The sequence below is a fragment of the Sapajus apella genome, unplaced genomic scaffold (genome assembly GCF_009761245.1).
Source record: "Sapajus apella isolate SASKATOON/1434 unplaced genomic scaffold, GSC_monkey_1.0 scaffold30, whole genome shotgun sequence".
NCBI lineage: Eukaryota > Metazoa > Chordata > Mammalia > Primates > Cebidae > Sapajus > Sapajus apella.
In genome coordinates, this window is record NW_022436970.1 from 7,339,348 (window position 1) to 7,365,865 (window position 26,518).

The following is a 26,518-nucleotide window of genomic DNA, read 5'->3' on the forward strand; positions in this document are numbered from 1 at the left end:
GAAATTGCCAGGTTTTTGGAGAAAGTCTGGACCAAAAACATTGGCCTAAACTAGATGTTCGCAAAGTGTGCCACCCCTTGCCACTCAAGATGCGGTCCACCAACTAGCAGTTGTTTATACCACCTAGGAGCATTTTAGAACTCCAGAAGCTCAGGCCCCACCCTAGGCTGACCTAACAAAAATCTGCAGCCTAGCACGACCCTCAGAGGATTCCTATGTTCTTTCAAGTCTGAGAAGCCCTGTCTATGCTACTCCAGGAGCCTCCCTGGAAAGATGGGAAAGTGTTGCTTCCCCCTGCTTAGCCTTAGGTAGTAACTAGGAATACTCTAATGGTTCCTCTTAGCAGAAAATGGTGCTATACTGACAACTGAGAGTGAAAGGCTGTAACTCTTTAAAAATTTAAATCAGCCATTGAGATTTGGTGTCTGGGGTAGGAGAGATAGGGAAGAGGGAAAATGTCCCATACTCAATTCCAACCAACTGTTGAAAAGAAAAGCTCTTGTTGGAACAATTTGACCTTCTTCTCTGTGTGATGTTATTGGATTTGAGCGCCTTTCTTCTACAGGACACATTGGTTAAAAAAAAAAAAAAAAATGACCTAAATTCAGTATTCCATCCAGATGCTTTCAATTTGGCAGGCGGGAAGCAAGTTTTGCATAGAGACTGAGCTCACTGAAAGGGATTAGAATTTTGAGTTTAAAATTCCAAAGGCATTTTAAAGTCAAGAAACTGTTTAGGGGGAAAAAATAAATACAAGTGACCTTGATATGATTCTGCAATGATATTCACATCTCAGAGCCATCTTGGAATGAACTCCTTTGGGTACCTTTGCAACTAGTCTTCCTGGCACTGAATTCAAAACAACAGACTTTATGATAAATTTCACTTAGGCAAATGACAAAAAAGTGAGAAGCTGAGTAAGATCCAAAACACATCTAATTTAACAGGAGGAGCGGCTCACAGAAACCTTATGCAGGACAGGGAGGCAGCGAAGTAAACAGGCAACCACCACTACAAAGGCTGTCCTTACTCAGCTAATCACATCTCTGAATTAGCTGCCTTCTTTGCTGTTCAAAACAGTCTTGGAACTGACACGCATGACAGACACCCATGGGAGTCACTAGGGTAGTACCACCATCTTTCCCTGAAGGTAATTTGCAGGAGCAGACAGACTCTGGTCTCAAAATAAATTTGAGACTTTTGATATTCCTTGACCATATGGTTTATTTATTGCATAAGCTGTTTCACAGAGGCTTTTTCCTTAGCCATTTGTGATCTTCTCTTGTTTTTGCCATTGTTTTCAATAATTAGATGTCCTAGAGGCACATAGTGACTAATGTCAGGCAATATTTAAATACCTTTTAAAAAGGATTTATTTTGAAGTAATTTTTTGACTTAGGAGTAAATATATATTTTTTGGTATTAAGTCAGAATCTTATTTAGAATATCTCAGGTAATAAGTACGAACAAATTAAATGACACTGTTATTTATATTTTCTGTTCACTAAGGGTAATACATTAATTTTTTAGTTTTAAAAGGAAAATAGCAATTTTGCATTTTGTGAAAAGGTAAATTTGAGTCATCACATATATAAATAATATAAAAATTATACATCTGGCCTATGCAAGTAGGGTATTTGAATTTATGATTAATTGGGAAAATATTTTTGATTTTTATTACTCTAACAAGTATTCTATTTCAAAAAGGTATACATAAAACTAAACTCATTCAAAATAGGATCAAAATGATTACCACCTATAGAAAAATAGTTATGCATAGTGTAGTTTCCTAAGTTGAAGTAACAAAGTACCACAAACTGGGTGACTTTAAAAAAACAGAAATTTATTATTCCAGTTCTGGAAGCTAGAAGTTTAAAATTAAGATCTTGGGAGGGTCACGATTCCTCCAAAGTCACTAAGGCAGGAGCTGCCTTGCCTCTTCCAGCTTCTCATGGCCCAGGCATCCCTTGGTGTGTAGCAGCATAAGCCCAACCTCTGTCTCTCCCATCTTCTCATGGCCTCCTTCCCTGTGTGTCTGTCTTCTCCTATTCTTAGAAGGACATCAGTCATATTGTTACCAGTGGAAGGTGTGCAGGTTCTTGATGTTTTGAACAAAGAATTGGACAAAATGCACAAAACAAAGCACGGAAAGAATGAAGCAACAAAACAGAGATTTACTGAAAATGAAAGTACACTCCACAGGGTAGGAGCAGGCCAAGCACGGGGGCTCAGAAGCCCCGTTACAGAATTTTCTGTAGTCCAAAAACCCAACAGAGGTTTCCCATTGTCCACTTGGTATGCACCCCATGCAAATGAAGTAGTGGCCCCCCATGAGAGGCTGAAGTGAGGTTATAAAGGTTACATTCCTATGTGAACGTCTGATTGGTTGCTTTCCACAACCAATCAGAGGCTAAATAGTTATGAAGTTGCACTCCTATGCAAACAAAGACTTGGCCAGCAATCAGGCTGAAGTGAAGTTATGAAGGTACACTCCTATGCAAACATCTGATTGGTTTGCATTGGATTGGAGTATCAGTCAGAGGTACTTTCAGTCTTCCATCTGCCAGGCAGAAAGGGGAGGGGAGTGCAAAGGCAGTAGCCTCTGGTTTTTTGTTACTTAGGTGTGGAAAGTTGGGGTTTTCGTTTTTCTTTTGATTGCAAAAAGAGTAAATTTCAAATGTTCTCACCATTAAAAATAAGAGTGTGAGGTGATGGATATATTAATTAGCTTGCTTTAGTCATTCCACATTGTATGCATATATCAAAACATCACCTTGTACCCCATAAATACAATTACAATTTATCAATTAAAAATAAGGAAGTCAGTATGAATCAGCCTTAGGTGCTCTGCTTTCAGACCCTATTCTTCTGCCTCAATATTGGATTAAGGACCCATTCTAATAGCCTAATCTTAACTTGACCATATGTGCAAAGACCCTATTTCCAAATAAGGCTGCATTCATACGTACTAGAGGTAAGGACTGCAACATGTCTTTTAGGAGGGACACAATTCAACCCATCACGTATGGCTAGCATTTTCTCAGTGATGGAATACAGCCTGTAGCTTTACCAAAGTAACATATTATCCTTTCTCTGCTCCAAAAAATAAAATAATTTTTTCACTTGGCTTCACAAAAAGGAAACAGAAATCAAACAATAGTTGCTAATATAAGATGCCCGACTAGTATTCAATAATGATTCTCTTACAAAAAAGAAAAAAAACCCAGAAGGGCATCTAGGGCATGTCAATGATGGCAGCACCAATAATAAGGGCTAATAACTCAAGATCCTTGAAGTTTTCAATAACACACCTGCCTGGATGGCATAGGGTTCAAGAAAACAAAAGTCAAAAGGTTCCTCAGGGGAAGAGATAAAAGCACTTTTTAGCCTAAAAGTGCCTGATGTAATTTTCTCCATAAATATCATAAATAATTTAGCATGACATTTAGTTATTCTTTGATAGCAGCTGAATGTTTAGAAAGCATAATTCACACTAAGTTACGTACCATTCAGGATTTAACATGTTGTAGTAAACAACTTATTATTATTACAATTCTACGTTTGTATCTAAATACCTCACTTTCTTCCCTGACTTAATTGTCTTCCCGGACTTAGAATTTCCCATCTCCCCATTGGAATACCATTTCAAGGGCCCTTTCTGCTGTCTTTTTTCCCTTTCCCTTTTCCCCTCTGGGCTCCTCTCTTCCTTGTAGGCACCTTCGTGAGTACTCTCAGCGCTGTTCCCCTACTCCTTGCTTCTTCTAATCTCAGCCTCAGCTCCTCCTCATTCCAGTACCATCCTTAATAGAATCAATGGCTGATAGATTCTCCTCAGCTACCCTCCCTCATCCTCCCACAGCTTTTCCTTGGTGGTCTGTGTGAATCTCTAAATTGAGGAGTGTTAACTTGAAGTGTAAATATTGGTACATTTTTCCGAAGAGTGTCGTCAAGATTGTTGTCGGACTTTCAAATAATTCCCTAATCCCAAAAGATGAAAGAGCCATGCTCTAAATAGTGAAATGTCAGACATTGTCAATAGACATGTTTGGAAGGGCATAAGAGGGGTGGAGGTGGTGGGGCCTTCTCTGAAACACACCCTTTGGCTTCCTTCTCTTCTCTTTGGGAGGTTGTGTGTTGGGAGAGAAAGGGGAGAGCAGTGCTGGGGGCGGCAGTGAGTCTCCTACTCACAGTCTCCTCAAAAACTCATTGTGTTGCTCTGAGTTCTGCTTCCTGGTATTCAAGCAGAAATCTCATCTAAAGGTAGGTTTGGTCAGCTCCCAACTCTGGGCGCTGTGTCCTCACTCTGTCCAGGGGTGACTAAGATTCCAGGGCTCAGGAAGTGCAAATTCCTAAACCAAGGAGATACAACAGAGGCCTGGACCATTGGGAAAATGTGTGCCCCTGCCAAAGAAAAGAGAATTCTCCATCTTTAGAAGGGCCCAGAAGTGTCATTTCTCCCTATTCCACCCACACTGGAAACACCTTGTTAGTTATACATTAAATGAGATAACATATGTAAAGCACCCAGCATGGAGCCCGGCAGATATTAGGGATTCAATAAATATTAGTTACCTTCCCTATTAAAAGTAACACCAGCTACAGTGTTTATGTGATTCGCTTGCCATTATTACTATAGAGCACAGTAAGAAGTGTGTGCATAATTAAATATGCACCAGTATGGTAATTTTGTTTTTTAATTTTATTGATAACATCATTATACGCTTTATGTAAGCTCAGAGTTTTTGTGCTTATGCAGCATGGTTATGCTTCTAACTTTCAAAAAAAATCAAGGGCACATCTGAGGGAAAAAGAGTTTAGTGGTTTAACAAGGTGTAAAAAAAAATTTTTTAACATATTCCTGTAGTGTATCACTTTCCTCATTTGTTTTTCCCTGTCCAAACCTAGTCTCAACCCCTCACCCCTGATATCTCCACCAACCCATTGTCCTCTCTGCCCATCATGCAACACGCCCTCCCTTTGCCTCCATTAAACAAATAAATAAATAGATAGATAAATAAAGCTAAAAAGCTTCACATGTCACTGCTAGCAAAGACCAGGCTATCTCCAGGAATATCCCCTCCCATTTGTTTTTTGGATGCTTTGATTCACTGCACCAGTCAACTTAGAGTCTGGGAACCCCAGCAGGGTAGGGCTTGCTACAGGAGTTAACGCTCCCCTGCCAAAACTATCCTCACTACAGAATCACTGATCAAGACACTGGCTGGAAGTAAATGTGGGCTGTGACTCAAAGCCACAGGGAGCTGAAAGCAACCACACCCATTTATCAATATCTAGGACTAGAAGGAAACATTAGCATCAGAGTGAATAATAGCCAAACCTCTCAGATTTGAAAGCGGACATTAATGAACCAAGCCCAGAATTGACACTGAAGTCAAGGTTGTGGCAAAACCAGTTAGAATCCTCCATCATGGTCTAGATGTGAATGATTAGTACTGAAAGAAAATGTAAGAAGACACTAGATATATTTAGAAAATTCTCAACAGGATCTATCACTGTTTAACAATAATCTTGACTCATAAGTAACTTCAGGAAATGACAATATCCATAAATGGAATCAATCATTTCAAAATAAGCCTTGTAATATTAAACAACTTCAGCTCCCAAGTAAACCCTGGAGTGTATTTTAAACATGCTCTTCACAGAGCTCACTAGAAATAAACCAGTCGGCCTGGCTGCCCGAGAATATGCCCTAGATATTGTTTCCAATTGAAATTGAAAACAGGGTCACTGTCTGTGGGAACTAGAACACATTACTTTCTACACACTATGCCCCTACAGCTACTAAAAAGAAAATCAAAAAAAAAAAAAAAGCCAAGAACAGCGCCAAATCTATTAACTCTAGTCATTCTCCAGCCCCCTGGCCTCTCAATCATAACTTCGGATCTGATAGTTACAACTGTCGTTTTTCATAAAGAATGGCAAGTTAGCTCATCTTCTAACTGCGTGGACCTTTTGCTAGCGCCACATATATTTCCCATTGTACTAAATAAAATAAAATAGAAGTAGCAAAAAGAATCTCAGAGTTTTTAGAGTTACCAGATTTGCAAAACTGAATTGACATTTTGATTTCCAAAACATTTTTAAATTGTGATAGCTTGGAAATAAATTAATTCTTAACTCTCAGAAAGACTTACATGGAAGGAAAAACAAAACTATGCATGCTGGAATTTTGTTTTCAAACCAAGTGAATTGCAATGGTTCATTCTGAAAATCAACATTGAAATGAAGAAAGAAGGTCAACAGCATAGAGGATCAAAGCATCCAGAAAACATATGGAAATGAATATTTGTGAGTTTCTAATTCTATTTCTAATTCTACAGAGAAATTTAGTGACCCACCAAGATATGGAATCTGCTCTGGGAAGGAGGTATACTCGTCACATAAACAATATAAAGCTCTGACCTGGGCAACATGGAGACACCTTGTCTCTATAAAAAATTTTACAAACTAACCAGGCATTGTGTTGCAGGTCTGTAGTCTCAGCTACTCAGGAAGCCGAGGTGGCAAGATGACTTAAGCCCAGGTGGTTGAGGCTGCAGTGAGCCATGATGGTGCCACTGCACTCCAGCCTGGGCAATAGAACAAGACCCTGTCACACATACACACACACACACACACACACACACACACACACACACACATATATGTAGCTTAATGAAGACATATTTCTCAAGAGAAGCAAATAGATTTTTGCTGTGTGAATAGTAACTCATTACTGTTTTTGAAATAGATTCTAATTTACAAAAGGTAAATAATTCCGAGAGTGATTCTCTATTCACCTTTTACAAACAATTCTTGTTTAGTATTTCATAAATTTTCAAACTTATAACATTTACAATAGGAACTTACTATTTTACTTAAATGCTATATTATACTTTATTTCCTTAAAAGCTAGTATTCAAAAATCCTGTCATGACATGATGTTCTAGTCATGCAGAGTTATGCGACATATGGCCCGTGATGTCATTGCCATTTCTTCAAAGGCCATCTTGTTACAACTTTTCTCTCCACAGTTCACCTAATTAATAAAGGTGTTCGAAACAATCTAGGGTACAGGGAAGAGAATTAAGTCCATGGAAATCTCGAAATGGTTTTTCCCTGGATCCACAACTGGAGGCCAGTTTCCTGTGAGAAAATTAGTCTATCTAGGGACTAATCTAGTAAAGTTTTGGGAACTCCTCCTAGTAAAGTTTTGATCTGAGGGAAACAACATTCTCTCAAGATGACTTTAAGGAAAAGAAAGATATTAGTGCACAATTACAGAGGCAACTGACGGAATCCACACACAGGAGTTTGGGCTCAGCCTCCAGAGGGACTGGAACAAGGAGCAAGAGCCTGCCCTCTTCCCATGCCCTCCCTGTCTCCCTCTTCTCTGTCCCACTTCCTCCGCTCTGCTTCCGCAGGGCACAGTGCCCCCAGCCATCCTTGCGGGTTCCATTCCATACTCCCAGGAAACAATGTGCTTGGCCTGGCTTGGCTAAGTGTCCATCCCGTTCCTGTTTCAGCCTGGGGGAAGGGCATGTCTTTTGTTACAAACGAGGCTGAAGGGGCCAGTCCTTTAGGGATGGTGGTCAGTTCTAAGACAGAAATAGGCTATACAGACACTCCAAAAGGTGTCTGGTGCTGACTCTAGTAAGAGTACATATACATGATGATCAGCTGCCATTGGGGACACTATTGCCAAGATATCTCGTCAGATTTTGTTAGAATCATGTGAAAATTACAGTATTGAAAAATAAGTTTTCTATTCTCTATTTGGAAAGACTTGTGAGACACAATTTGCCTTCTCTGCTTGAGAATCTGACAATTTCCACATCGTCACAATGAAGAAACATATTTATGGTGTTTGGGTTTTTTTCCCAAAAAATGTCAGGTATAAAGTGTCTTTTTGACAAGTCAGGTAGAATTTTATGTCTCATTACCAACAAGCTTCCATTTATCACTACCCATCAAATACAGGGTTTGCAACTTCAGTCGCTTTGGGAGCCACCACTCCTGGCCAATAACTAACATGAAATCCCAGGTTAGAAAAACTCATTCCCTCCAAAAATAACGAAGGAAAAGATTCAAACAATCATGAAGAAAGATTAACATGATAGTTTATATCATAGGGACATTTTCTTCTCTACTTTTGGAAAGACAAACTTTTATTGAGCATCTCTTATGTTCTATGCACTTGGCCTTCCTGTGGCACACATGAGAGGATGTCATGCTTACAGTAACCCTGCAACTCTAGGCACTGGAAAAACTCAGAGCCTCAGAAACATTAAATCATTTGCCAAAAATCACAGAAGTAGAATCTAAAGCTGATTCTGCCTGACCCTAAGGCTTATGTTCTCTTACTAGTACTAATAACTATTGAGGATTTGCTGTGTGCCAAGGCTCTGCCCCATTGCCTCGCATTTACTGAGTTATGTAGTAGACGTAGGAACTCACTACTCTTAGCTCCATTTTATAGGTATAGAAGGGGATTTACAAAGAGGGTAAGTACTTGCCCAAGTTTACACAGCCTGTACACAGTGGAGCAGAAGTTAGTACCCAGGCAATGAAGCCATACTTCCCATCAGGTTGCCTCCCCTGGAGAATTTGATTCTGTACATATCACGGGTCCCTTTGTGGTTACTCTCATCAAGTTAATAGGCCTCAACTGTATCTGCAAGAACAGCAGTGATTCAATCATCAGTTTCAAAATGAAACTAAGTCAGAATTGCATGGTTTGCCTTTTCACTGCGTGTGTGGAGAACAGAAATGACAATGCTGATAGCCAAGATTCTCAAATCCTTATTTCTCCCTAAAACGATTATTTTTCCTTACAGCCCCAAAAGATTCAAGACATCAAGATACGCTAAGGATGTTCTGAGTGAGGAAAATCCTTTTTCACTTCTGTTTTAGGGGTGTATAGGTATGTGTGCCAGTTTGTGTGTGTTTGGGGAGGGGAAGGACATAGTACTAAAGAATAAAGGTAAATCTTTTCTAAGAATATTCTTTTTCTTATCTCTCCTAAGCATATTTAATGCTGGGAGACTTTTAATGCACTATGTTCCTCTAGCATCCCCTTCCTACCCCACTACCCCCACTGCTTGCTCCATTAAAAGTCTTCCAGTTTCAAATCACTACAGTGCAACTGGCTTAATGTACTGTCATCCGTACCTCATACATTGTGTCCAGGGGACTTGCCTTACTGTAAGCATCACTTCGATTGCAGCAAGCCGGCTATGGGCCATGACCTGCAGGGGCCCCAGTGCCCATTTATTGTAAACTATGGCTTGTGGGTGATGCTAATGAAGTTCTTCAAAAAGCCACATTTGCATGACTTTACATTTTGCTGTGTTTCCTTAAAAATTGCCAGTAAAAGACTGGGATAGGTGTTCTTTATTAGGAATTTGTTTCCCTATTTCCTGATCTCTCCTGTCTAGGGGAAACTGGTTCTATTCATCCCACAAATCTCAACAAATCCCTTCATAACCGCTAACAACCAAACCCCTCCCCTCAAAAATCCTACAACACAAATGTGGTGATGGCCTCCAGATTTGGAGCTTTATATGCAAATTGTTTATGACATTCACACTGGGAAGGAACTGCAGTAGCACTGTGATTCTGGAAAGAAGAAGCCAATTTCAGAATTCAATTTTCAAAAGGAAATGCCATGTTTGTTTCATGTCAGCCTCTGTTTCAGATCAGAGTAACAACAAATGAACAAAGCTAAAACCATTGCTCTGGCGGGTTATTTCCAAGCAAAGCAGAGGCAGATGGAAAGCCACTCAGTTGGCTGTGGCTCCTCCTGTTGTCTACTTCCAGTCACTTTGGAAGCAGCTGAGCAAAGCTTAACCCCAGTTAGTTGAGAAATCTCTCTCTCTCTCTCTCTCTCACACACACACACACACACACACACACACACAATTAATATGTTAATAAATAACATTATTTTAAAAATAGACTGGGCTGTCACATGTACAGATGTTCTGGCTTCTTTAGCAGTTTTGAAAAACAGGCTGGCTGCCCAATTAGAGTAAGGCCTTGTCTCCTCTCCCTTCTGAACCACCCTTTAGTGGTAACCCAGCATACCAACTCAGTTGTATATGTGACCCTCAAGCAAACACAACGTAATCGCTCATTAAGGAAAGATTTTAGTAGGAAGCCTGTGGCATTTTGTAGATTTAGAATCAACCTTTGGAGCATAAACATATGTATGTATGCAAAGAGACAATCACTCATGCCATTGCATCTGTTTGCATTTACATTTATGTATATACATTGTCATTTCCAGCTACCTATATATATATGAAATAAAATAAAAACATGTTAGCTACACATACACATACATACACACACTTACTACACCAAACATGGGGAGAGGAATGTAGGTACATGAAATATATCAAAGATTCATAAAGATTCTGATAAAGACTTGTGCAGGAAAAAAAGTGTAACATGATTTTTAAATGAGTTTCTTCACCCTATGTTCAGATTTCTTACCATTTTTCTCATTGCAATCTGGTGAAAACCGTTTGAAAACTGCCTCTGCTGGTCATCACCAGATGCCAAAAGAACACAAGCACCGACCCATCACATCTTTTGTTTTCACCTCTGCCAGTGGTCTTTTGTTTTCACTCTTTCAACAGCTATATATGCGTATCATACACACCAGAGAACATGGGGGTGGGGGCGAGGCGGGGGGGGAAATCGGGGCTCAGTTAGCTGTGTGATGACAGGGTTGCATCTTATCATCCCTGCACACAATCTATCCCATGACTGTGGTCTGCAACAAGACTGGGCACTGGCTGTATCCAATCTATTTCTACGCTGTATTGTTAATGGTCAAAAATGGCCTTGTTCCCCTATTCCCTCCATTTTCCAACTGAAAAAGGAAAGGAACTGATAAGCCTGAGCTCAATTTGTTCTGGCAATTACTGCAAAGTTCCGACTGTGAGGGAGGCCCTGGTCACTGGTGCAGAATGACATGCAGCCATCCAGAGTCCAGACAAAAGGAGACCCTGCTTTTCTCCAAGTGTATTCAGCCATGTATAGACATATTGGCTGAGATGCCTGCTCATTCATGTCTTAACAGGACAAAGAGTGAGATAAGAACCTGAAAAGAAAAAAAAGAAAAAAAAAGATTATCGAATGACACTAGACAGAGAAGGGATAAAAACAAGATGTGAACTTGGTGAATAAGAATAAAGGAAAGAATTTTGACCACAGAACAGTAAATCACTGAAATAATATGAGTATACATGTTTTAGCACTATTCACCTAAATTATGCTTTTATCACAAATAGAGGTTTCTATAATGATACTGAAACGTGACATTGAGGAAAGTTATGTTTGGAGGTTGGATTATATGAGGCTTCTTCTGTTTTCTCTTTGGGTCCCTCCTTCTCTCTCCCTCCACTAAGGCACAGCTGCACATTAATTCAGCCAAATGAAACTGTTCGAATGAAATACCACCAAGATACATTCTAAAGTGTAATTTTTCTGAAAAAAGTATGTAACTTGATTAAAAAATCAAAGTACCAGTCAAAAGGTGAAAGAAATATATTACATTATGATGAAAAAGAGGTCATTTAAGAAAAGGCTGAAATAGCACTTCTTTTTGAAATGGCATATGGAGACTTTTATAATACTGAAAAAACAGGTGACTTTTTCTTAATACGTGTCCTTATTCTCTGCTCATGAACAGAAGGAAAATGTTTGTAGATAAGGTCACTTTAAATTCTAGGCCATAGCACATGTTGCTCTCTGAAGCCAAATGCTCTCATCTGTCTTCCTTTCAAATCCATCCAAAGATAATTGTTCCACCTACTCAACTCTCCTGTCTACCAGGAAAACAGTTGACAAGAGGTAATGTCAGAGTTAGGTCTATGACATACCAGAAATTATTTCTCCCAGCAAAAGTCATTTATTTCAAAGGGTAAGTAATACAATGAACAGGAGGAAATTAAGTTAATTTTAAAATCTGTTATTAGTTGCTTCTCTTTAGTAATAATGGAAATGGAGGAGAATTACAGATTCGATAGCAACATGCATTTTTTCCATTATGAAGAATGGCTTATTCAACAGATGAATCATTAGAGAATGATCCATGTGGCCTTGTGGAACTCCATATGTAGAAGCGAAAAGGAAAAGTTCAAGATCTAAAACAGACTATAAAATTGTTGGAAAAAGTGAACTACAATCCCCAATGAAATTACCTCTTACAGCAATTAAGAGCCTGTTTGTCGGAGCATTTATAGCCTCAGGCAAACTCAACAAACCCATTCCTGGCTGCCGCTAATGACAGATTTCTTAGGGAGTATTATTTAACTAACAATAATTTGAAAGAGCAGCTCAGCTTAGATACTGCATTTACTTATTGGAAACACTAAGCAATAATAAGTGAAAAAGACGTGCGATTTGTTAGCCTTCCCATTATCTTTTGTTTCTGAAATGCATCAGTAGCTGATAGGTATTTGCCACTAGGTATTTTCAGCTGGCTGTGAGGCCAACATGTCCAAAGAACTTTAGCTCTTACTGTACAAGGCTGAACAGACTCCTTTGCTGTTTGATTCCGTTAAGAAATCCCCCAGGGCCTCAAATGTTCAGGGCCAGCATTCTTTGTCCTTCCCCTTCCAGACAGCGTCAACTGCCAGCTCCCCTTCCTTGTATACCAGGGTCCCTCCCACCCCCATACATCATTTGCTGCTAATCACCTAACTTAAGCGATGCCTTTTGTTTCCACTCCCTTCCCAAGTCACTTTAGGCTGCATCAGCAAGCTGGGGGCTGGGTCTTACTCCCCCCACCCCAGAGATGTGCTCAGGCAGCAGGGGAAGGAAAAGCTTCTCCCCTCAAAGTTACTGAAGTGATGTCCTTACATCTGATGGCCTCTTTTAGCGCTGATTGTTATTTAAAGACTAATCTGGAACTGGCAAAAGGAGGGCCACTTTAAATTGTCCTGACATACAGTGGGAGCTGGCAGCAGGAAGGGGACTCCACCACTCAGTGGCAAGCTCGGGAAAATGCAAAAATGGCACACTCCAGGAAAGGAGAAAAGTAAGTTATAAAACTTTCATCTTGTCTGTCATTTCTTTGCCATATCTTCACAAAATGTTCAAGATTGGTCAATGAAATAGAAAGACTGTCTTGGGAAATGAATGTGTCAATTTAGTTCCTGTGGGAGCCAAACAAAGCGATCTGAGATAGTCATTTTAAATTATTATTGGGTGGCTGTTAATTGTAGTCACTAGTGCCCATTTTAATTCCTGCCAACAGAAAATCTTTATCTGGACTTGATTTGTGATAAACTTAGAAATGAGCAGTCGGTGTGGAACATGGTTATTAAGCAAAGCAAACTTCTTTCATGGCTTCTGAAAAAGACAAATGTGAAATCCCAACTAGTTAGGTTGTGCTTATGTTTGTGAGTAGATTTGGATGGGGTGTGTACACAGCACTAGTTTCCACAGTGGATTAAGACTGATTGCAGGAGCAAAAGATTTTTCTCTTTGATTCTTTTGAGTCTAACGTAGCTATCACTCAAATAATATCAAAGGCATCTGATTAAACACATCTCCCAGCAGGATTCTATCATAGGGCATACTTTATTACGAACAGTATAATCAGACTGATGTAATATGGCATAAGCCAGTGAATGTCTTGTTTTGAAACAACTTGTGGAAATAGATTTTATCTCTTTCTTTAATCCTAATTTGGTGCTATTAGCCAATTCTATTATTTAAATTGACTATTAAGATTGGAATCAGTTTGATTTATCAGAATGTATTTCCCATTAATAAGGCTTTCTTGTCAGCTGCCTCCTTTAGCCTTCATTTATTTTTAATACTGTGAAGAGAAATGTTTGCAAAATCTTTTTTCCATAATATGGATTAAAGCATGTGGCTTGCTTCCTGTTATTCTTAGCCTTATAGTATAAGAACAAAAACTGGTAAAGTTTTTATCGGTTTCTTTTAATAATTATTTACTGTATGGGAAAGATAAAAGGGATAATAGGAGAAAGAAATAATAAATTTTGCAAAAGACATGTAAGAGCATTTCCCATTCCAAGAAAGCCTAAATTCCTTTACCAACATAAAAAAGAAATATACAGGAATTTTAACTGGAAATCTGAGCATCTTTGTGGCTTCATTATATGATATTTAAATATCAGAAAGGCAAAAAAAATGTCAGCATAAAAGCAGTGGAAGCTGACTTGTAATTCCCAAATAACAACATTTTTTCCAGACAGCAGAGCTAACAATTTTGCCTTGCTGCAAGTGCTACCTGAGATCAATCAACAGGTCATAAAAATATTTTTTTTACTGATACTTTATAGCCAGTAAGTGCAGAAATAGCTAGAATCAAGCATCGTCATCAATTGATTACACTCAGAAAGGGATAGCTCATTCTTTTCACTGTATGCTTATAAATTCAGCATTTCTCCTAGGCAAAAAGGAGTGAAATGTTCTAAATGCTTACTACTATGTAAAATCAGCATTTTAAAACATCACTGATTTCTAGGGTTTGTAAAAGACCTTAAAATCCTTTGCTTCCATCTCCCACCTTTGGCAGGTCTTCCTGGCAAAGTCAGTGGCAAACTTGCTCCCCTGTAGTCCCTTGTCCCTATCATCACTTTCTACCCAAAGGGCAGGAGATTTCTTAATCTCCCTAAGCAACCTGTCCCAGTTTATAAACTTTAAGAAACCTGTCGTTGTTTAAATCTCTTCTGCTACTGATTAAGGCTGCGTTCCCTGTTCCTGGTTCCTAAAGAGATGCTCATCTTCTGTGAAGATGAATTTTTAAAATGTGGATATCATTATTAAGCTGCACTTTGACCTCTTCTCCCCTTGCCTTAAAGTTTTTTTCAGACACTTAGATTTCATCTTTAGGGCTCCGTGGATTTCTTTGAACCTGCTCCAAGTTTCCAGCGGTCCTTACTCCCCAAACCTCTTTTCGTTGTGTAGCTCTCAGAAACTGACAACTTCTGGAGAGGATCCCAGTCCCACCTGCTGGTTCCTCAGGATTCTACTCTTTTAATATTGCTGTACAAGTGCCAAGATTCTCTTCAAGATGAGAATGTTATATTGCGGAATTGTTGTTCACTTTTTATTTAAATAATTCAATTCCAAGTTTTATTAAATTCCTGTTGGCGCCGACACCATGCTAATGCTAAGAATACAGAGGTGACAGCCACTCTCCTCAGAGAATTTGCAGACTAGCATGAAAAGCAAACCATGTGGGCTATGCTGGCATCATGGCCAGAGTGGCATGGGGCACAGAAGACAGATCCGGGGATTAATAGCTGTTCCCTGGAAGAGAGATTGCTTAGCAAAGAAGGGCCTGGGGAAGGCATCTTAGTCCAAAAACATGAAGGTGTTAAAGTACAGGGTCAATTTATTGGAGGGACCCAAAAATGTTGAGAGGAGCAGGGAAAGATAAGACAGATGGTAGATACGGAGCCAGATCGTGTAGGTCCTTAATGTCCTGTCAAGGAGTATAGATTTTTATCAGTTAAGGAATGAGGATCCATTAGAGAACTTTTAGCAGGTGAGTGGTCCGATAAGATCACTCTGGCAGATAATAGGATAAATGAGAAAAGGAATACCAGCCAGAGGGCTGCTGAAGGTATGGGATTTACAACACCAGCACTATGGCAATGGCAGCAGGAATAGAGAGGAATGACAGATTTGAGAAAGACTTACAAGGTAGAACTGGTAGAATTTGACAGGTCTAAGTAACTAGATATAAGGGTGTGAAGGTGGGGATGGAAGAAATCTTACACTGACTTCTGGATTTTGACTTGGATGCCTAGAAGTGCCAATCCTTGGGCTAGAATAAGCAGAGCAAGGGGAGCCCTAAATAAAATCAGGAGTCAAACTGGAAATAAATGATATCCACTATGACTCACTAATCTTATATTGCTCAATGAGTTTATCACTTCCAGAAGTTATTAGGTTCTATTTTATTCATCATCACCGTTGATCTCCTAATACTTTGCCAGTGAGCCATGTGTCTAAAGCCAAGCTACAGATTTTACCATCATTTTTACTTGTTGCATATTCGGAAAAATGTCAGTGTTTAGTGATCATGACTTTAGACATCCTTAAAAGTGTGAATATTAAATTACTGATATAGAACCTACTCCTGTAAAATATGTGTTATTGCACTAAAGTTGAAAGTGATCCATTGATAATTCTCCAGTCACTCAGTGTTAAACCATCAGAATATTTTTTCTTTTGTTATGCCTGAAAAGACATAATCGAAAGTTTTGTACATATAGCCTGCATAGAATTCTCTTCTTTAGAGACACCTATCTCTGTCACATTATGAATGAAAATTACACCAGTCTGACTAAACTTGTTCTAATATGTCTTTTAAATAGAAAAGCAACTGTTTTCCCCACCCCCTTCTAAATGCAACAACTTGCCTTTTCAACCTTGGTAGGGATTGGCTCTTTGTATTCTGAGATTGCTAAGGTTCTTCAACATTGAACTCAGTGGTCCTGGATGCCTGACTGGAATTCCAGGTGTGGCTGACTAGATTTTTCTAAAGACAGCCACACCATCTCCCACCCACAGGCTCTTCTGGAGTCTCGCCACACCCCATTAAGAGTTGGAGTCCAATTCCCTTCACCCTGGATGCGTGTGGACTTGCAGTGAGTCACAACCAAGAGAATACGGCAGAAGACATGGTTTCTGCTTTGAGAACAGCAGCATTCACACCACACTCTTGATTGCAACTTCCATCCCAAAAGTCATCACGCTGTGACAAAGCCCAAATTAGTGCATGTGGAAATCACATGTGTAGGTGCTAAATGAGACCATATGGAGAGACAAAGATGCCTGGCAGCCCCCAGTGGCACCAGACCCCGGCTGTCCAAATTCTAGCCACCATCTGATTGTAAACGCCTGAAAAACCCACACCAGAACCACATAGCCAAGACACATCTAAATTCCTAACCCATAGAAAACTGTGAAAATTAGTAAAATGATTGCCATACTAACTACTTTTTGAGGTGATTTATTTTATAACAAGAGCTAGCCAGAAAATAGGACTTAGTTACCAGAATTATCCAGTACATGGTCAAATGATTAAGGACCACTGGGTGAAATCTCCCTTTCCTCATTGCATGAGAATATAACTGTGCCCTTAATTCAGGCCTCGGTCTAGTTGATTACCTTGATACCAAAACTAGACTGGTTTCTGATACACTGAAATGGCCGAGAAGATTCTGACTCAAACAGTTCTCATTCCTGATGGTGCCAGTCACTTTTGGGATTCACAGGATGGCTTCATGTTGCATTAAAGTACACCTAGTTGCAGATCAATTTGTCTTGGGCCATTTGGGAATCTCTCTTTTTTAATAAGTCCTTTGTTAACATAGTAGAACTTCCCAAGAAAAATTAAAATGTAAGTATATATTCAATGATCTCATCAGAAGTGAATTGGACTGGACTTTGCAGAGGGCACAAGCACTCTGAAATGTGCTGAGAGTTCTCATTGAGAATACCCTGCACGCTTGCTTGAAAGGTGGTCCCAGTTACTAAACCAGAGAACACTACTGAAGAACCATCAGGGAATCTAAAAAACAGCCTAGAAAAATGAGGACACTGAGCCAATCCTTGCCCCATGATTTTGTCACTATGATATAATTAGAGGCAGGTTGCTACTGCAGTCTCTAGGTCAAGTAACAACTCTTATCATATACATATGGCTGGCTAGGAATGGTCTGTTGGGGAGATCCAAGATATAGTGGTACAAAGGAGAAGAGAATGTTACATCTCAGGCTGATAAACACATTCTACAATTACTTCTGTAAAGGTAATTGGGATCTGCAGATAATAGATACTGTCACAGTGTCGGTCTAGGGTCAGCTAATTCTAACATAACTTCACTCACTGTACTCGTTTTTTCTGAGGTATTTCTATAGAATAGATTTTGTACTTATAAAACTGCAAAGTGGCTAAATTCTGTTTTTGCAGTTAAAAGGTGTGTGGCAACAATATGTTAGAAATTGATAATAAACAGTGTTCTTGAGAACAGCTTTAAAACCAATGCTCAATCTTCCTTCAAAGACAGTTGCATGGTATTCCTTTGCATGAGTATGTCATAATGTTTAGAATCATCTATTGTTGCAAATATGGATTACACTAATTTTTTGCTATAATAATGCTAATAAATAAAAATTAAATATATAATTAGCTCCTTAAGATCCATCAGTCATTTTAAAGACATGGCACATCATGCAAAATTGCCTTCTAGAAAGCTTTTGTCAACCCACACTCCCATCCGCATGTATATGAACAATATGTGCTCAGCAACATTGGTTAGCTTAGTTCTTTTTTAATGTTTGCCAATTTAATAGGTTGAAATGATATTTTATTACTTGTATTCTTAAGCTAATTGTGAAAGTAAAATGTTTTTTGAGGCCAGGCACGGTGGCTGACTCCTGTAATCCCAGCATTTTGGGAGCCCGAGGTGGGTGGATCACTTGAGGTCAGAAGTTCAAGACCAGACTGGCCAACATGGCAAAACCCTGTCTCTACTAAAAATAAAAAAAATTAGCCAGACGCGGTGGCACATACATGTAGTCCCAACTACTTGGGAGGCTGAGGCAAGAGAATCACTTAAACCCAAAAGGCGGAGGTTACAGTGAGCTGAGATCATTGCACTCCAGCCTGGGTGACAGAGACTGTCTATTAAAAAAAAAAAAAAAAAAGTGAAATGTTTTTCATATATTTATTGATCTTTTTATTTCTGCTTTTATGAATTTTTATTATTGTCATTTGATCACTATCTTTTAGAATAATCATCTTTTTAACATTGAGCATAAAGATTTCTAAAAACGTTAAGGACAATAAGCCCTTGTTTCTCATGCATGTTGCCTATTTTTAATACACAAAATATAACAATTTCTAATCATTATTTAATTCAATATCTCAACAATTTTCTTTTCTACCTTTGATAAAGGTAGAAAGATAGGGAAGTTTCTTTGGGAAAGGTTCCCCAACCCAGTGTTACAAAAACAGTATTCAGCTGCATGTTTTCTCAGTTTTGTTTATTTTTCCATGTATTATACTAACCCTCACGTTGTAATTTTTCCCATTTAACTATTCAATGCATGAGGAGTAAATGGTGGATGATGAAGGACAGAGATATAGCCTTTTCTTTACCCCCAGTTAACCAACTTAATGAAGAAGTCTTTCTTGCCAAATATGCAACACAGATTACAAATATGTAACACAAATATTAACGCTTAATCTGTGTTAATAAAAGGAAAAGTGGTAATAAAGAGCTCAATAAAAGGGAAAGTCGTAATAAAGAAAGGGGGAAATAAGAAGACATCTGAGCCTAGCAGTTTCATAATAGATCTTGAGAAAGCTTTAGAATTTCTAATGTCTAGAAAAGCACAATTCTGAAAATCTCTGTACTAAAGTATTTCCACTTCCTTGATCCTGTGAAACCGCAATTGAAAGACACCATAAATACAATAGTCACAAGTTTTGGAGGGACGAACACACTAACATATAAGTGTACACATCGATATATCCAATCTGCTCTCAAAAACACTTAAAAGGTGGAAAAAAATAGTTCTGAAGCATATAAAATATATTCACTATATCTGTTTCAAACCTTTCTATTCAATTCCTTAGTATTTATTTTGCTTATTTGAATATATTTTTTTCAATTTTTGAGTCAGTTTTTATTTTATTGAAAGTAGAATATTTGCATGCCCTCCCCTCCAAAAAAACAGGATGGCTCTGAAAGACTTATAATAAAAGGAAAAACCATCCCCTGCTCCAACCTCAAAACCCAATCTCAGAAGGCAAGCCCCAAAGTTATTTCTTCAAGTATTTGCCAATACATTTCTAAGTCTTATGCTTATATTTATATGTGTGTGTGTGTATGTGTAAATGTGTATATAGAGAGATCTTTGTTCTTTTTACACATATTCCTATCCACTCTCCCCTCCTTCACCCTTCAACATAGTTATATTTCAGTAGACATTAAGAGAATAGCCAATGTTTATTCATTGTGCATAAGTGTTGTTTTCTACTGAACAAAGTTATACCTCAAGATTTAATGCCTTTCTTAAAGAACTTTGTGTTTTTCTTGGTCAATAATTGCCTAGGGTTTTCTTTTCTTGTCTTCTCTATGTACGTATCACTATTTTTTTTCCCAAATGCTCAAAAAATCTGTCCTGTGCCTATCAATAATTTATCCAAATCCTGGAAGCTTCTTAGTCACTCCAATACTTCATTTCTTTCCTGGAGCTCTCCCTCCCCTCACCTGGCTGCTGTACTCACAGCCTGCTATACAACTGCTATCCTGGACCTTCTCCTTGCCAGTCTCCTATGTTTGATCCACTTTCTCCTGGGTCCCATATCTTTGTAGTTTACCATTTTGTTAAAATATGCTGAATTTCTCATTAGTAATATTAGGTGCTAGAAGACAGTGGAGCAATTTTCATCGTAGACTTCCATGATGAAAGTACACCTTGGAAAAACTGTCATTGAAATACAAGGGTAGAATAAAAACATTCTAAACAGGGATGTGAATATAGTCTTACAGTGAGGATTGAACTAATGAAGAGATCATAGGTTCAAGAAAAAGGGAATTACCAAAGAATAAGTGGAGGTTAACCTTGAAAAGAATTAGAGAAAAAAAGATCTTCTCATATCACCTTCCCTCCCCCAAATTAAAAAAAATCTAAACCAACAGAGACAACTTTGATAGTCATATCCCTTTAACTTAACAATATTACATATTTTTAGTTATGGACCTCGAATATCTGAGACAGGTCTCAGTTAATTTAGAAAGTTTATTTTGCCAAGGTTGAAGATGTGTGCTTGTGGCACAGCCTCAGGAGGTCCTGACCACATATGCCTAAGATGGTCAGGGCACAGCTTGATTTTATACATTTTATGGAGACATGACACATCAATCAACATAAGAAAGACGTACATTGGTTCCGTCCAGAAAGGCGGGACAACTCGAAGCAGGGAGGAGACTTCAGGGTCATAGGCAGGTGAGAGACAAATGGTTGCATTCTTTTGAGTTTCTGATTAGCCTTTCCAAAGGAGGCAATCATATATGTATTTATCTCAGTGATCAGAGGGATGACTTCAAATAGAATGGGAGGTAGGTTTGCCCTAAGCAGTTCCCAGTTTGACTTTTCCCTTTAGCTTAGTGATCTTGGATCCCAAGATTTATTTTCCTTTCACATTGGTCACTGTGATTTTTGAAATCCCAATTTCCTCATAAGATTTCTAAGTATTTCTGCAAATGATGCTTTAACCTTTTATTACAAGTGATGCCACAGTTCTAGAAGACTTCTGACATGTAAGGGATTATTATGTTTTCTGTTCAAGAACAAAAATAGCATTTGTGGAAACTCACTGTTTTCTTGACTTTTGACTTTGTATTGTCTTTGCTTATCTCTGCCTCACAATGTGTTCACTAATGTGTTGCAGGCGTGAACAGACATTAAAATCAGTACAGGAATATATTAATCAAATCAAAGTAAAAGCTTGAAGGCAGAATAACATTAAACTGTTAAATATTTTTTACAGTTTAAAAGTACATTGACAGTTGATATTTACTGAACACCTATTATGGGCCAAGTACTGCCCACAGATACATGGATAAAAGATATTACCCACGTCTTCAAAGAGCTCACAACATGGAGAAAAAATAGACAAGTAAATAATTACAATACAGAATAATGAAGTGTCAGAAAAGAAAATGCACAAAAATGCTTTGAGAAGACAGATGAAAAGGGAAACACATAGGAAGTTAAAATATATATTTTTTTCAACTTAATCTATAGTATTAGGTCACGATAATCTGTAATACTCCTTTAAAGAAGATTATTATTCTCATATTTGAAGCTCAAGAGGATTAAGCAATACACCTGATGTCACACATCGAGTGGCAGAGCTGAAATTGGTCTTAAACCATAATGTCCTGATTCCAGATGATACACCGTGCGCCAAAAAAGATTTTCTTTTTTCTCCTGAAAGCATGTATTAGAAGACAAGATTTTATTTTCCTTCAACAAGATACATAATAAACCTCAGTGAGATTTTTGTTTTGTTTCGTTAGGGCGTTAATAGAGAAATTTTTCTTTTTCTTGAACAGATTGCCCAGTTGTCTTCTAGGTGTTCATTTCATACACATTAGAAGAATGGAAGATAACACACACACTACTCTAGTATGAGAGGGGACTGCATAAACAAGGTCCGAGAAACTGACAAATCAAAAAATAATTCTAGCTAAGTTGAAGTTCAAGATAAATCTTACCAGGTTAGCCATACAGAAACCACTTCCACGTACAGCACCAGAACAGGGAGGCTGAATTCAGAGTCATATCTCAGGGAGGGGTGAGATGTGCTCTAAGAGAAAGCAGCTCACATTCATTATGCCCAAAGCCACTTTGAAGTGTTGGACTAAAAAGAGAAAGTTCCTGCCTCTTTAAATAATCAGATATAGAATGATGAATTTTTTATTCCTGAGTATTAAACCAAATTTATCACCTTGGCTCTAACTAGCACCTCCTCCCACCTTCCTGCCCTAACCCAAGCACAGAAGTTTAAGTCACGATTGTTTCATCTTCTCCAGTTCCCACTTTTCTTCATATCCAGTTAGTTTTCAAGTGTTAGAGACTCTACCTCCTTGATGTTTCAGACATCTGGCCAATCCTTCCCTCTCCTGGACCGTTGGTTGAAGTTCTCCTTACCAATTTTCCCTGGACTCTCAACTGATTTTCCCACCTTCTCTCCAGAAACACTACTAAACAGAGACTTGATCAATATTACTTTGTTCCCTTTTTTCTTTTGTTTTCTTTACATTGACATGGCATCTGATGCCACTGCCCATATACATTAGTATCATATTCACTTTAATTTTTTTACGAATATATTTTTTAAATAGAGATGGGGTCTTGCCCTGTTACCCAGGCTGGTCTTGAACTCCTAGCTTCAAGCAATCCTCCCTCAGCTTTCCAAAGTGCTAGGATTACAAGTGGGAACCACCACGCCTGGCCCAACATTACTTTAGCACACTCAAAAACCTTCAGTTGCTCACTATGACCTATCAAGTATATTCCAAATACTTCAATCCAATATCCCCAGCTCCTAGCTAGTCGTTTTCGTCTGAATTTCCTGCCTCGATCATCCCTCCTCAGTCTCCTAAATTGACCCTATTCTCTAAGCAAATTAAATTATTATTATTCTCCCAGACATGCCCTTTGCTTTCTGTATCTCTACCATGGTTCATATGTTCCCTTAAGCCTTTATCCTCCTGATGGAAATTATTTCTCCCTTTACTGACCTGGCCTAGCATTTTTTTTTTAAGGAGTCTTGTGACCCTCATCACAAATGGATCTCTGCTACATATAGTCAGTCCTGTACTAAGCACATCCTGTACAGTCACTCCTGAGGAAGAATCCCAGTCCATCCTCTTCCTGACTATGTAGCATTTGCTAATCGCCATGGCATAAATACACCAAGGCCAATTTCAAGGCATTGAGAGGCCCTGAAAGTGAGAGGTGCAAATAGACTCTGGTGAAAGGTGATAAGAGCTGAACCCAGAACACAGATGTTTGTTTCTTCATAAAATAAGGAAATAAAATGTGGAATTCTTGTAAAGATCAAATCACAAAGTAAATGTAAATTGCTTGACACAGCCTTGTTTAAACACTGCACTTCGTTCCCTCTGCTATTATTGCTTCTGCTGCTGCTGCTGCTGCGCTATCATTGTTAATAATGGTGTTTATACCTAAGCCTATTCCTATTACTATTTCTATCACTAGTATTAATGGTAATATCTCCCTTCTAAACTACTAACTCCTTGAAGGAGGAAAAGGGAACTGATGTTTATTGAGCATCCACTATTTTTCAGGCACAAGGCTTTAACCATCTGTCAAATGTGTAAGAGTTTTATATATATATTTTTTCTCACTTAATTCTGACAATTACCCTGTGAAATAGAGTCTATAATTACTTCCAGTTTGTAAATGACAAACAGAGACCTAAAGAGTTTAACCCACTTGCTCAAGATTGCAATAGGTAGTAAGTGGTAGGGCTGAAACTCACTGAAGTTTATCTGGCTTTGCAATCCATTCTTTGATTATGCATATTGATACTCAAGATTTAAGTCTTATGTTTAGGCAGAAAAATTCCTTTGCCAAAAATTCTTCTTCCTGTGAATTATTTTCTATGGGTCCAGGGAAAACCACAGGATTTTCCTAACTTCCTAAAATGCTGTACAAAGGCAAAGTCATAAGAGAAAACACTAAGTAGCAATTACTTGCAAGTTCTTATCAAAGGAGAACGTTAGCCAAATAATTTCATTTTAAATACATACTTTTTATAAACCATAAGCACAGATCTAATGCAATTATAAATGTCACTAAGATGAGAAATTAGTAGGCATGTGGAACAACTCTCAGAAATCAAAATTGACCATTCTTGTCTAACCGTAGTCAGAGAAATTGCTCATAGACTGGGCTATAGTTTCATTAGCTTGATTAAAAGTGAAAACTGGAGGAAGAGTAAAGTAGGTCAAAAACTTCCTGACTCCTTGAGGATTAAAACATTTACTAGATACTAAGTATGGGTGATAGGATCAGTGAGAATCTATTTGCCGGCCTTGGCAGATAGGGAAAGAAAGACAGGGCACCCTGGACTTTAAAAATTAATTATAACAACAGTGAAAAGTACAGAGGAATTGGGCATGAACTCTAGAGCAAGGATTTCCTTTATTTATGACCCAAGCCAGGGAATCCATAGCTAGAGGGTCGGCATGTATACATGTAGCATATAGCAAGTATTATTATGGGACTAACCAAGTTTTTCAAAGCCAGGGCTCTAAATTATATAATTCAAGCTTTCTACCAACTTTTTTGCTCTTCTCCACATGCACATACCCCTACCCTTACACAAAACTAGGTATTGTTCCTCAACTTCAATTAAGCTACTATATACCTCCCCCTCACCCACATCTACCCCACAGTTCGATTTATGAACTCCCAGTTTCATTTAGAAAACGGCACTCCCTCACATAAACTGGTTGGGTGGTAGGAAGGAGAGGGAAAGTAAGTAGGAGTGGTGGGAAAAGGAAGATTTCAAAGAACTGACAGTGGCTTGAGTGAACACGGTAACAGCTGAACATTTAGGCTCAGGAATTCCACCATTTTTGAGGAACTTAGTGGAGAAGGAATTCATAGAAAGATAAATAATTAAAATTAGAATAAGCAAGCGTGGTGACCATCTTTTCTAAGAAATCTCCGTGGCAATTAAGTATTCTTTTTCTTCTTCTGTTCCATTTTTTTTAAGGTACTACTGTAATTCCTTGATTCTGCATACACCATCAATGTATTAACAGCTTCTCTGAGGAGTGAGGGAAGCCTACTACGAGAACATCAAATACGTAAACATTGATTTTAAGATTCTCTAATTTCAGAAATGTTAAGTTGGGAGGAGGGGTGTGGTATGGCAGGTGAGGGTTCGATAGGAGAGTGGAAGTAAGAGTACAACTCAAAATTCAGGAAATCTAGTACCTGGACCACCTCTTCTGGCCCTGTTGGAAGTCGGTTGCTTCCATAGATGGATGGCTTTGGGTGGGCTGGTGAGCTGATGACCACAAAGAAACATGGAGCTTCCACTCACCTAATGACCATCCCAGAAGAAACTGTGATGGATAGAACCTCGGTGGTAAATGAAAATTAAGCTATCACTTTCACTTATAGAAAGAACCTCAAAAATGCACTTAGAAGAGAGACTTAATGGAGATCTTAGATATTACAACAGAACATGACAGTGTATCATAAGGTGCATCAATATTAAATCAAAATACAGCTCAATGTCATAATGCTATTCCACCTCCCAACCAAGGTTATCTCTCAAGAAACAGAAGCAAACCCATTTTACTTAGGAGTTAAAATCTCTCTGAATAGAGGATAGAAGAAATATAATATAAACATAGTAAATGAAAACAACTTCAGGGCAGAGAACTGCATCTCCTTTCAGCATATAAAACCATACTATCCACCCCGTCCAAGACAGATTCCTAGTGACAGACTTTGGTCAGTAGCACAGACATATGCAAATCGATCCAGAAATGTTGAAAGTTTGTTTACAGAAGCACTAAAACGATTTTCTGGATGGGATTCCACAATAGGAATATTGTTGTTTGTGAACATACATATTCAAATATACAAACAACTCTACTCCAATTTATACCCGTGACCACCTGTATCATTCTCTGGGGTTCTATACTCTATACAGAAGGATTTTAACTTCTAAGTAAAATGAGTTTGTTGCTATTTCTCAAGAGAGAACCTTGATAAGGAGGTAGAATAGCATTATGACATTAAATTGCATTCTGGTTTAATGTTGATACTCCTTATGGTTCACTGTCATGTTTCATTGTAATATCTAAATCTCCACAAAGTCTCTCTTTTCTTTTAAGTGCATTTTTGAGGCTCTTTCTATAAGCAAAAGTGATAGCTTAAGAAGTTTAGCT

General features: G+C 38.4%; 1 protein-coding gene across 2 annotated transcripts in view; it reads left to right on the forward strand.

Annotated features, from left to right (window-relative positions):
- The window catches only part of CDH20 (cadherin 20), a 220,430-nt gene that overhangs the window by 128,373 nt on the left and 65,539 nt on the right, over positions 1-26,518 (forward strand). Inside the window, exon 1 of one of the 2 annotated variants that reach the window (XM_032293655.1) lies at positions 12,541-13,051. The exons of the other annotated variant lie outside the window; for it this stretch is intronic. The gene's annotated coding sequence lies outside the window, so the exon portion shown is untranslated. Of the gene's footprint in view, positions 1-12,540; positions 13,052-26,518 lie in introns of those variants that run through there. 2 annotated transcript variants of the gene reach the window in all.